The sequence below is a fragment of the Anabrus simplex genome, chromosome 5 (genome assembly GCF_040414725.1).
Source record: "Anabrus simplex isolate iqAnaSimp1 chromosome 5, ASM4041472v1, whole genome shotgun sequence".
Classification (NCBI taxonomy): Eukaryota; Metazoa; Arthropoda; class Insecta; order Orthoptera; family Tettigoniidae; genus Anabrus; species Anabrus simplex.
The window spans coordinates 197,813,716-197,826,492 of NC_090269.1; the positions used below are offsets into that span (position 1 = coordinate 197,813,716).

Genomic DNA, 12,777 nt, shown 5'->3' on the forward strand with positions numbered 1-12,777 from the left:
AAATACCCATTTGAGCTCCTTTCTTACTATTCTTGTGTACTGCACAAATAAAATTAACAGATCATTTGTGGTGTCTGGCACCAGATTATGGAATTCCCTGCCAGTTCAGGTCACAGAAACTAGCTCTTTAACAAGATTTAAGGTTGTCTGTCAAGACTACCTGCTGAGGACAGTTGACTGAATGGTTGAAGTGTGAATGAGTGTGTGCACCTAAGGATTAGATAGATGTAATGTTTATTTTAAGTCTTAAACTTAACTTATGTTATGTCCGTTTTTAATATTAAATAATTGAGGCGTCTAGTATCAAAACCGGCCAAGTCACAAAATTTACGAAAATGAGTTAAGGTTATCAATTTGAAGTAGAAGTATAGCACTATCGTCCATGTCTTCATGTTATAGAGCACTGAATTCTCGGTCGTGCAACAGAATCGGCCAAGTCATGCAGCCAGTGAATTCAAAACCAGCCAAGTCAAGGAACAAGCGACAATCTTTATGATGCAGCATTATTGTCTGGAATCTTGTGTTGTTACATTAAGCAACAATGTGATAATATCAGTAGGCAAAATCGTTCCTTGTAATAATTTGTTTTTTGTTCGTTTGCAACACTGATTTCGCGGGCTTCTTACCGTCATTGGCGCCAAAGCAATCCTATTTCCGGTGTGCTCATATTTGGTCATTATTATGTACTGTAACGCTGATATTGTTCCGAGTGGTGAACTGAAAGATTTACTTTCTCACCTTGTAAAGTTGTAAGTTGTACAAAATTGCAACAAAAACGGCCAAGTCAAAATTTAAATTAACAAAAAAGATGGGTTAATTATGAGTTAGATTTCTCAAAACAGCGGAACTTAAACATTAAACCATTAAGGATATAACTGTGAAAAAAAAAATATTTTCTGAGCGTCATTGCTTTGTCTCCACAGGTTTTTCGTCCATATTGAAAAATATGCCTTGAGTGACTTGGCCGGTTTTGATAATAGACACCTCAATTAATTAATGTTATTTTCTTTACATCCCACTAACTACTTTTTCGATTTTGGGAGATGCCGAGGTGCCAGAATTTAGTCCCACAGGAGTTCTTTTACGTGACAGTAAATCTACTGACACGAGGCTGACGTATCTGAGCACCTTCAAATACCACCAGACTGAGCCAGGATCGAACCTGCCAAGTTGGGGTCAGAAAGCCAGCGCCTCAACCGTCTGAGCCACTCAGCCCGGCGGCTGGATCGGATAAAGGAAGACTTGCACTATTCTCATCTACAACCAGATGATGCACTGGACAGAACCAAGTGAATATGAATAATCTCCAATTAGGTGTAAAAGTTTAATGATATGACAATGAGTGCAATGACAGTACTGTACATCCCTTGCATTAATATGTAAAAGGTGAACACATTGAATAATAATGAATATAACAAACTATCATTTACAAAAACTATGAAGTTCCTTTTATCAAAATATATTCAAATATTTTGTGGAAGTTTCATTTTTCATTTATGTTGGTGTCATGCACTTCCATTAAGACAATCCACATATTCAATATTAATGATCATTAATATCTATAAAACTGTGAAGGTTGGTTTTCGTTTCTGTATGTATGTCTGTTCCTCTGTAACTCTTGAATTACTTACCTGATTTTGATGAAACTTGGAACACACACAGTACATACTGATTCAATGTGCACGGGACAGATTAAATATTCAATTTTGAACTCATAAGGGGGCCATGCAGCGAAAGAAAATGAGAAGTAAGTCAGCAGAAAATGTGCACCTGGAACTCGTAAGTGAATGCACTGTATGTACAGTTAGTTCTATTAAAAAATGGAGCCTGCCAAGTGTACTTAAGAGTTCAGTTTCCTAGATGTGCATTTTCTTCCTAACTCTAATAGTTTTTCAGGAAAATGCATTTCTGTGTCTTGGTAAATGCTTTTTGGATGAAAACCAAAATAATCAATTAACTGTTAGTCATCAAAACAAAGGGAACATACACACAGGATTCAGAATTAAATTTTCTATACCAATGCCAATATGTGTATTCTTCGATGAAACTCAGTACAGTTATACAAGGTGCGTTCCATAAATAATGCGACCAAATTCATAAAAAATCATTTATTGAATATATTCGTACAAATAATCAAAAATCTTAAAAATAGCACCCTCTTGCGTCGATACACTCTGGAGGCCTTTTCCGGAATGTCCTTTAGAGCCGATGTAACATGTGCCTGGATTCGTGTCCCAATGTTTTCCTTTCATGACTCCTTTTAACCGAGGAAACAAAAAAAAAGTCAGCGGGAGCCAGGTCAGGACTGTAGTGAGGCTGGGGAACCACTGGGGCGTTGGTCCTGGCCAGGAAGTCGTTGACAATGAAGGCGCTGTGACTCGGCGCGTTGTCGTGACAAACTTTCCACGTGTCCTTGATGTTGCTTTGGCAGCGCAAGACCCTCCTTTTCAGTCTTTTGAGCACTTCCAAGTAGAAAGCTGAGTTCACTGTAGTCCCAGTAGGTACTAATTCGTGGTGGACAATGCCTCTGACGTCAAAGAAGACAATGAGCATGGTTTTGATCCTGGACTTGCTCATGCGTGCCTTCTTGGGACGGGGCGACGATGGGGTGTGCCACTCTGAACTCTGCCTTTTTGTCTCAGGGTCGTACTCAAAAATCCATGTCTCATCACAAGTGATAACTGAGTTTTAAAAATTAGGATCATTTTCACACATTTCCCAACATTTCTCGGCACCGAAGCACTCGCTTGTCCTTTCGTTCGTCGGTCAACACTTTTGGGACTAGTTTGGCACACACCTTTCTCATGTTCAAATCTTCAGTCACAATGCGGAAAACGGTTGTTTTTGCCATGTTTAGAGTTTGTGCTATCAATTGAAGGCTCAGCCGTCTGTCAGAGTTCAAACAATTGCGCACACGCGTCATTTTCGTCGACTCGTGAAGTTGATGGCCGTCCACTGCGAGGTTAGTCGGTGATCTCCTCTCGGCCCTCCATGAACTACTTGTGCCATCAGAAAACTTGTGATTTGGACAAGCAATCAGTCCCAAGGGCCTGCTGAAGTAATGGAAGCATTTCGGTGGCGGACTTCCCAAGTTTAACGCAAAATTTGATAGCGTACCGTTGCTCTACAGAACGATCCATTGTGCCGTGTTACATGAACGCAAAACGGGCTTGACGGAAACGCACGTCCTGACTCTCCGGAATGAGACAAAGAGCGTTTGAAGCTAACACCCCCCTCCACCTAGCCCAGCAGGTTAGAACACGCTGCGGTGTACAGTTGCATCAGAAAAAAATTGGTCGCATTATTTATGGAACACACGTTGTATACTGTAGGTTTAATGCTTACAGGACAGGCTACATTAAAATCAGTTTCAATCGTACTAAGATATAACTCCCATACAAATTATTAATTAAATATTTTTTAATATAAAATTTACAGTGAGAATACAGTAAGAACATATTTTAGTTACTTCATAGGTTCAACAACGTGCAGCACATACATGTCATTACTGTTAAGTTTAGTAGAGTTTTCGGATGTGGTACGGATTTGGCACACAGGTGTGACAATGGGCACGTGGGTAATCAGCCGTATAAACAACAGAGCAAGTGGCAATGCTCTTCCTACAAAATGTCAATAGCCATACTGTGCAGACGTGCTTACAAGAAATTTGCAAGCAATAACTTCAGGCTGTGTGGAGCAGACAGAAGCTTACGCTTTCATTTTCTGATTCTTCCATTTGTTTTCATTCATACATCACTAAAGTTATAGGTTTTATTTGAGTTTAATTAATTAATAAATTAATTAATTTGTTCACACATGTCAACACAGAAAATAGTTGTCTCATAAATTTCTAGGATTACATCTTTCAACCAGAGAAAATAATTCAGGTCAACATGTAACGGTACAGCAATCGAATCCCAGGCGTAAAAATTCGTATTGCTAATTGCCATAAGATTTATCCGATGCAATCGCCATTTATTGGGACATGTGTCTGGTAATATTTATAAATTAGGCACAATTCCGTTTTATATGTAAGTCGTCGAGTTGCCAAACCCGTTATGTGCAGATAAACAAATTTTTCAGGAAGCACAAAAAACTGTCATTTGTTATGCAACAAAGATAGGAGGTTGAAATTCTGTAATTAAACAGTAAGCGTTCATCTTCGTCATACCACAAAAAATCCACAAAATTTAACTGATATGACCCATGATATTTGCAAAAAATATTTGAACATAACGAGTTTTTCAGTTTTATGGAGATAAAAGATATGGACGCACAAGATAATATTGTGTTTTTTAAGACATATTATTTTCTACAGAATAATTGGTATTTGTCACTTAGCCACATTTTAATGTAGCCTACATATAATGACTTAAGATTTGTTGTTAGTATAGTATGCTAAGCATACATTTTACACTGCACTAATAGTATTATACGTTTATTTTTCTAATATACCTTGCAATCAATATCTCAATGGCTGATGATGGCACACTGGATGCCGAAACCGATCCCATAATGTATACCATGATACTTTAAATAAACATGTGATATTTTAATTGAATTATTATGTTAATGTATTGAATAGGTGGAAACCTTTAACTTTATAAGCATTGTAAATCTTGAGTCAATACAGACAAAAAATGAAATTCTTAATATTAAATATGTTTTGTACCTGATTAACCTTTACACTGCCAAGTTTTGATGACCAGCTGAGCCCTATGGGCCTGGTTTTTTTTAAGGAAGAAGCACTTTGACAGATACATATTTATTGATAATATTAATGGAATACAGCCCAATACGATGTCAGGGATGAAGTGAAATTATATTTTTACACCATATTTTACGACCGGATGCCCTTCCGGACGCAAACCTCAGTTGAGAAGATAATGAATATGAAATGAATGATGATGGTGAATGAAACAGGGTACAGAAGTGGAAGGAATCGGCTGTGGCTTATGAATAGGAACTGTCCCGGCATTTGCTTGGGAGTGCAAAAGGGAAACCACAAAGGAAAAAAAAGAAATTATCGGGACAGCTGATGGTGAGGTTCGAATCCACCCGCCTGCTGAGTGCAGAGCTTGGTTCCATAGCCGTAGCATGTTAATATGCGTGGTTACTCCGCTCGGTGATACTATTACTGAAATATAATATAAAAAGTCTTGATCCAAGAACTGGTAATATAAAAATCATTTACATTTGGGGAAAAAATTATTTATCTGTGGAAGGGGTGATAATTCTGAACGAGATTAATCATTACTACTTTGTCTCGCACTTTCTTGTAGTTCAATGTTGCCACTTAGATATTCTCCACCTTCATTATCAAAATATAGCTCTCCAGAATCACTATTTATGAGGAAACATTCCGTTTCTTCATCAACAAGAGATGAATGTATACTTCAAAACGCCATGATGGCTATACGTCAGCGGGAAAGATGCTCCACTCTAACGAAGCTGAAATAACAGCATATCGCTTTCAGAACGCATGAAAAGTAGTGGTATATCTACAGTACAGAACTTCTTTGAGCATTTCCACGGAATCTCAAAGCATGACATTATATCGCGTTCATTTGTGAGATAGGTGAAGTATCTACGGCACCAAAACATATATACACAAGTTTGGCGGACGTGGCACGGCATTCAAAAACGTATATATACAGGTTTAGCAGTGATTGGGTTAACAGTACCTGAAAATATTGTTTGTTAAGTTTGAGATTCTGGACTGCTGGATAACGACTCCCTCTTTGCCCTTCCCGACAACAATCTATTCTAAAATATATCCTATTACACAATAAATTTGCACACTATCAGTTAGTTCTGTCATAAAATATTCTTTGTAACTTGTTTCCCACGCACCAGATGCTTTTGTATGGAATTTTTCTCGTAGGAGTCGCCAGTGGGATACAGGAGAGCGTATCTACACGACGCCACAGAAGATGACTACCGCAGCAGTAGTCGAAACATCTGGAAGAAGCGAGAGGAGTGGACCACGGCATAATAGCCCGAGAGATTCTTATTATATTGACACTGGCCGTGAAAGCCTTCATACTTTAATTTACCCTTTGACTGTAATGCTGTAATCACGAGGGGAATACCATAATAATTACGGATATTCCGTAGCAGTTGGCACCTCTGAAATGATCTACGTTATGAGTGGGACTAGATATTTGTGGGAAATTCAGATAAGGCTAAATGTGTTGGAAAGCCAGTATCTCTTATAATAACTGTCCCAGCAGACTTTATGTAAGCGTAGTTTTTAGCGTCCACTTTCAGAATAAAAAACTGCAATCACAGATAAGGCTATTTGCGGTTTAGTCCATCTCACAAAATTATTGGTTGTTTTGCAGTCGCTCACAATCAACTTATTCAGTATAAACTTATGCAGTATAAAGTCATTCGCAGGTACACACCGGAGGGGGTTCTCCTTTCAAAAGATTTGAGCGAGTCAGGTCACCGTGGCCGATCCAAAGACGACATACCGCGAATAATCCCCGCACATAAAAAAAAAAAAATTGGGGTAAGAAATTGGGGTGCAGGTTTTATTTGCGTCAAGCTTGAATCTAGCGGGAAATATTGCTATTAAATACGATTTTGTTCATCAGTATAGTACTGACAATCTTACATACTCATTAGAGTAGAACGCAGCCGAGAAGGAGGTTTGAAGAGGGTTGCGCAGTAACTTTCGCGCGCTTTGTAGTATGACATGTTTTCTGCTGAGCCAATAGAATCATTTCAGTAAGAGGTGCCTGTTTGTGCGGGTCACGAGTGAATGTTTCGAGTTTTATTTGTAACGTATTTAGGAAATTATTTGCATGTGTACGATGGATCCAGGAAGAGCAAAAAGACGAGTATTGCATCAACAGGCGAGGGAAATAGTATTTAGAGTGTATTTGTATTTTGTAAGCATGCAGCAGCAGGCGGGTAACGTGAGGAACGCCATGTTGCCATGCCTCAAACGAAGAGAGCACTCGTGTGTGGTATCGGACTGCGAACAGTACAGAGGATAAAACAAGCTACGGAAATAAAAATAAAGCAGTGTTCAGGCCGCCAGGGAAGAACCCTAAGAGGAAGAAGCCAGTGACGGACCTCGATGATTTCAATAAAAATGTTCTGCATACAACAATATTTGATACGTATAAAAGCGGCAAATATCTTATGGCATTGAAACTGGCCCGCCCATTTACCTTCCTTACTATCTCGAAAATTTCCCTCAACACTTTCTCGGGGTTTGATGTTAAGAATTAATTTAGACTTTCGAGAAACATTTAAGCCCACGAAAAATATAGGTCATCGCTTTGGAATTAAAGATATAACAAGACAAAAATGTTTACACTTTCGTGCTCGTGGCTCTACTTCAGATGACAGGGTGGCCGCTGCCTCAGCTAGAAGCATGTCATAAATGTTCGCCGTCTCAGCGACCTGTCAACAGGTGGTGACAGTACTTCCCGTCTGGCATGCCGCTGGCCGGCTTTTACCCTCCAGTCCGCGCCGGCTAGAATGTCAAAGCGTCTGGAAATGGTGCAATGCGCCTATCTTGCATGGCCCGTAGTGTCATTCTTCTGTGTGTGTCAGTTGAAGTAAAGCACGTGTTCGAGATGGCAACTAAAGGTACACGCTATAGGTCTTTCACAGCCAAAGAAAAGCTGCAGATTATAAAAGACGCAGAAGAAATTGGAAATCGTGCAGCAGGAAGAAAATACGACGTAGACGAGAGCTGTATTCGTAACTGGCGAAAAAATAAATTACGGCTTCAGCAATCTAGTAGTAATCGCCGGGCATTTTGTGGACAGAAAGCAAAGTTTCCTGAGATTGAAGCAAGATTATGTGCGTATATTGACGAAAAGAGACAATTCGGATGTGCCGTTACAAGTGAAATGTGCCAACTTAAAACCCAATCGATTGCAAAAGAACTAGGTGTTACGGGATTCAAAGCTAGCCGTGGATGGCTTTCACGATTTTATGTTCATCACGGCTATAGTTTTAGAAGAAAAACTACCATCGTGCAGCATCTTCCAACAGATTATGAAGATAAAATTCTGAATTTTCACAAATATGTCATCAATTTACGCAAGAAAAACTGTTATATACTTTCACAAATAGGCAATGTGGACCAGACACCAATTTTCTTCGAAATGCCGCTTGATTGTACTGTAAACAAAAAAAGGTGCATCCAACGTCATGATTAGAACTGGAGGGAATGAGAAGCAAAGATGTACGGTTATGCTTTGTGTAACCTCAGATGGAAGAAAACTGGCCCCATACATCATATTTAAACAAAAAACAATTCCAAAACTAAATGTGAAAGGCATTATCGTAACAGCGCAACCCAAAGGGTGGATAGATAATAGCCTAATAACAGACTGAGTAAAGCAGGTTTGGCAACGGCGCCCTGGAGCATTACTGAATCTCAGAAGTATGCTCGTTTGAGATAGTTTTCGCAGGCACACTACTCAAGAAGTTCACGATGTTTTGACAAGGAGTAGAACGGACTTGTTAATAATTCCAGGAGATCTAACATCCGTTCTCCAACCACTTGACGTGTGCATTAACTGGCCTTTTAAGACGGCAGTGAAACAACTGTACACACGTTGGATGGCAGATGAAGCGCACAAATTTACGCCTATTGGTAAAATCAAGCGCCCAGAAGTGAGGCAGATTTGCAAACGGATAAAACGTGCTTGGGATTCCACTCCTTTGCGACTGGTGGAGAAGAGTTTCAAGAAATGCGGGATCTCTAATTTGCTGGACGGAACCGAGGACAATGTACTGTGGGAGAACGATGATTGCGACAACGGGGAAGACTGCGATTCTGGCAGTGATGACGAATGCTAAGAAGATTACAGGTAAGGGAGTATTAATGTACAGTATCTTTATTTCATTATTTTATATTGTGTATTTCTGTGCCATTTTAAGATACACAATTACAATGCGGTTTTTCTATTGCAGGATGCCGGGCGCTGCTACTACAATCATAGTGTAATGTTATGTTTGCTTTTTTTTTTTTTATGTGAATCCTGCACTTTGCTAACTTATGTACTATTTATAATTTGTATCTGATACTGTGATTTATGTACTGTTTATATCTTTTATTTAAGCTTTAATAAATCATGGAGTGATATAAAATGTTTGTTTATGCCTATGTTACCTCTACGATGCAAGGAATTTTATTTCATTTCATTTTTTTTAAATGACCCTTCCTAAAATTAGGGTGCAGGCATTATTCGGTGGCGGGGATTATTCGCGTAAATATGGTAATACAACGGCTTCCCTCCGCAAAGCCCGAAGGGAAGTCCTCCATACCTTCGTTGTTCCTTTTATCGCTCTCAGCTTATTTGGAAGTGGAACGGCCTGCCACTCCATCTCCCAATGGGACATAACCAGATGTCTCAGCTGAGTGTGAATGTCACTTGCTGGAACCTTGAAAGGCAAAGGGGGCAGTGTAGCTGCCTCCTTGGCAGCCGTATCTGTTAATTCATTTCCCTCTACACCCACGTGGCTTGGGAGCCACATAAAAGTGATTCTGGTGCCAGCATCCAAACACCCGGCCAGCAGGTCCTGGACCCGCTGCACCAGAGGGTGTAGAGGGAAACAAGTATCAATAGACTAGCGAGCTCAACCTAGGGAAGCTGGAACCCAGACTAATTCGCTGCACTTGTTCCCAAAGGGTTGCGGAAGTTGTTTCGACGCCATGCCCGAAATCATCCTCCCCGAATGCCACCCACTCCGATCACGGGTCTCTGTAGCCGAACCAAGCAGCCAAGGCAATACCCACCTGGTCATAGCAGGTACTGCCCGGGGTCCAATGTTGAACGATGCCTAACACGGGAGGACTGAGGCAATGAGTACTAAGACTCCCTTTCTTCAGTCACCCGCAATAGCATGTACCCCATAGTGTATACAGAGCACTAACTATAGGGAAAAATAAATAAAAATAATTAATAAGAATATGTCCTGGCATTTGGCTGTGCGGGGACCTGTGTTGTCAGGCGGATACTACTGCCCGGGTACATGACACTCCCACCCACCACTTCCTGCCTGGTTACTGACACGGGCTTTCGAGCGTAGTCGCACACGTAGGAGCTCCCTCTCCGAGCAGCACACACATCAAAAATTTTGAAATGTCTACAACTAACCCTCAAAAAAAAAGAGGGGACCATGGCCACATGACCCTTTTAGTCGCCTTCTACGACAGGCAGGGATTACCTGTGGATATATTCAGCCTCTCCCATCCACAGGAGGTCCAACACATTATACCAAACCGCAATCCATGTCCACGCCTAGGTTGCCCCTTCTTGCTGCCTCTTAGGACAGGCAGGGGATACCTCGGGTGTATTCTACATGTGCATCCCCCACCTGCAGGGGTTAGTGTGTTTGGTCCGCGAGAGGTATTTTATTTCCCTCAAGTCCGCCGGCAAGCCAGTTAGGACCCCCCTATCCGCCACCTGACACACGCCACGTGGGAGTTCACCTCTCCTCCCTGCTATGCCAGCGTAGAAGGTTCGTGGTGTCAAAGTCCTTAATGGCAATATCTTCCCATTTGACTAATGTTTTGAACTTTTGATGGTGTGTTTCAGTTGCTGGAGTATGCGATGTCGGTTTATTAGTTGAAACGGGTGACAGTCAAAACGTTGTGCGATGTAATTAATGTTGAGCTGTTTTACATATGTGAAAATCTTTAGTGTTGATGGGCAGTTAACTTATTGCTAAGAGGTTTTTGGAGATATTAAACGACACCTCAACCGCCCTCATTCAAACCATTAGTTCAACTGTTCCAACAGAGGCACATTTTGAATCAAATATCAACTGTTGTTTACATGCACTATGGCACTCCGTCTCATACATTGTGTTCAACGGAGTTGAATTAGCCCATGGATACTTCAGCGGACTAACTTATTTGGGTGTAAAATACAATCATGCAACTTGGACATCTAGGTTGAATTACGACGTAATGCAACGCTTTCACATGAGTTGGTTATAAATCACATACTAACTTTCACATCTTGATGCTAATTCCATTAGACCACATCATGAACGTAATATAAAGATCAAATTTAAGTGAAATTAGCACGAATTTGGAATGCTTTTCCACATCATTTCACATGTAAAATACGTGTATAGTATTTGTAATTGTATGTATTCTGTATTCATTCCCAATATTTGTATATACATTTTAAATTGTCTTCGAACTTTAGGATCGCATAAGATTTTAGATTAAGATTTTAGACTATCACTATTGTCATTTATTACAACATATGACAGCCTTGTTTAAGTGATAATTCACAAGCATGTGCAACATATTTTTAATCAATGTGATATTTTGTTAATTATAAGATATTGTAAAGTTTTTTAATGTATTCACTTATGCAACATGTTTTACAACTTTCTAACCAGACGTCTGGTAGAACTTTGAAGTATTGATATGACTGATGATGCCGCACAATAGGGGCGAAACATGTCTCAACTAATTTAATGATGCTTAACTAACATGTTAACATCTTGTACTGTATTGAATAGGTTGAAGTTAAAATTCTTACATTTATTATAGTTGCTTTACGTCACACCGACACAGATAGGTCTCATGGCGATGATGGGATAGGAAAGGCCTAGGAGTGGGAAGGAAGCGGCTGTAACTGTGCATTGGAAGAATTTTGAACTTTAATCTTCAGATGTTTCTACTGTCGACTTACGTGCCTCTCTGGGGGGAGGGTGGACAATTAATTTTCAAAGGAATTCTGTACTTTTTAAGTTTGTTGAACTGAAGTGTTTGTAGATTGCTTTTTGGTGTGCTAACGTTACTAGCACTTCTACCTCTTCCTTCCTTCTTAAATTATTAGCCAATCAGAAATGTTGGTCCAAAATTTTGTAACAAATCAAAATTGAAGGTGTGTACAGGCCATCAGCCTAGAGAGTTCTGGAACCTTCCCCTCTGCTGTAACAGCTGGGAGCTTTTGGGCCATGTTGTCTTCTTCATCGCCCCAGTCTAGAGTGCTTACGTTTGTAGAGGCAGGGGAAAGCCTTGCCCGCCATCGTTTAAGGCCCACCAGCTCAGGATAATGGCAGACAGCTTTCGAATATGTGATAGGTTCAGAAACCTAACTTGAGGGGAAGGTTTCAAAATTCATTGGTTCCTTAACATGTTACATTTGCTTGTTTGTTTATTGTGCTGGGGTTGGTAATGGAATATGACCATCATAATTGACGGAAATGAGATTACGTGCCACTTTATGTTGGCCAATAGGACTGCAAGTAGCTTCTTCAGCAATGAAAATGGCGTGTAATGCTCTTCATTAGCTTATAAAATTAAATGTATTTCTGGGGGCAGGACAGTGGGTTCCTGGACATCACAATGAACACATCTCTCCTCCGAGACATATAGCAAGTAAGATTTCATTAATTTCCACTTACTTATAATGTTAGTTTATGTTAGTTGTTTTACGTCGCACTGACATAGATAGGTCTTATGGCAACGATGGGATAGGAAAGGCCTAGGAGTAGGAAGGAAGCGGCCGTATTAAGGTACAGCCCCAGCATTTGACTGGCGCGAAAATGGAAAACCACGGAAAACCATCTTCAGGGCTCCCGACAGTGGGATTTGAACCCACTATCTCCCGGATGCAAGCTCACAGCCACGCGCCTCTACGCATCAGTCAATATATTTCCATTCAATGTGAACAAGAGTAAAATGTCACATTAGAACTTTAAAACATGGACAGCTTGATCACTCCTTTGCACTGTTATATAAATAATATTGACTATGATTAATCCTAAAATAGCATCCAC

The 12,777-nt window shown here is 40.2% G+C and overlaps 1 protein-coding gene across 2 annotated transcripts in view; it reads right to left on the reverse strand.

The window, feature by feature from the left end:
• Cap-D2 (CAP-D2 condensin subunit) overlaps positions 1–12,777 on the reverse strand; it is a 410,800-nt gene that overhangs the window by 74,219 nt on the left and 323,804 nt on the right. The gene's annotated exons all lie outside the window — the stretch shown is intronic.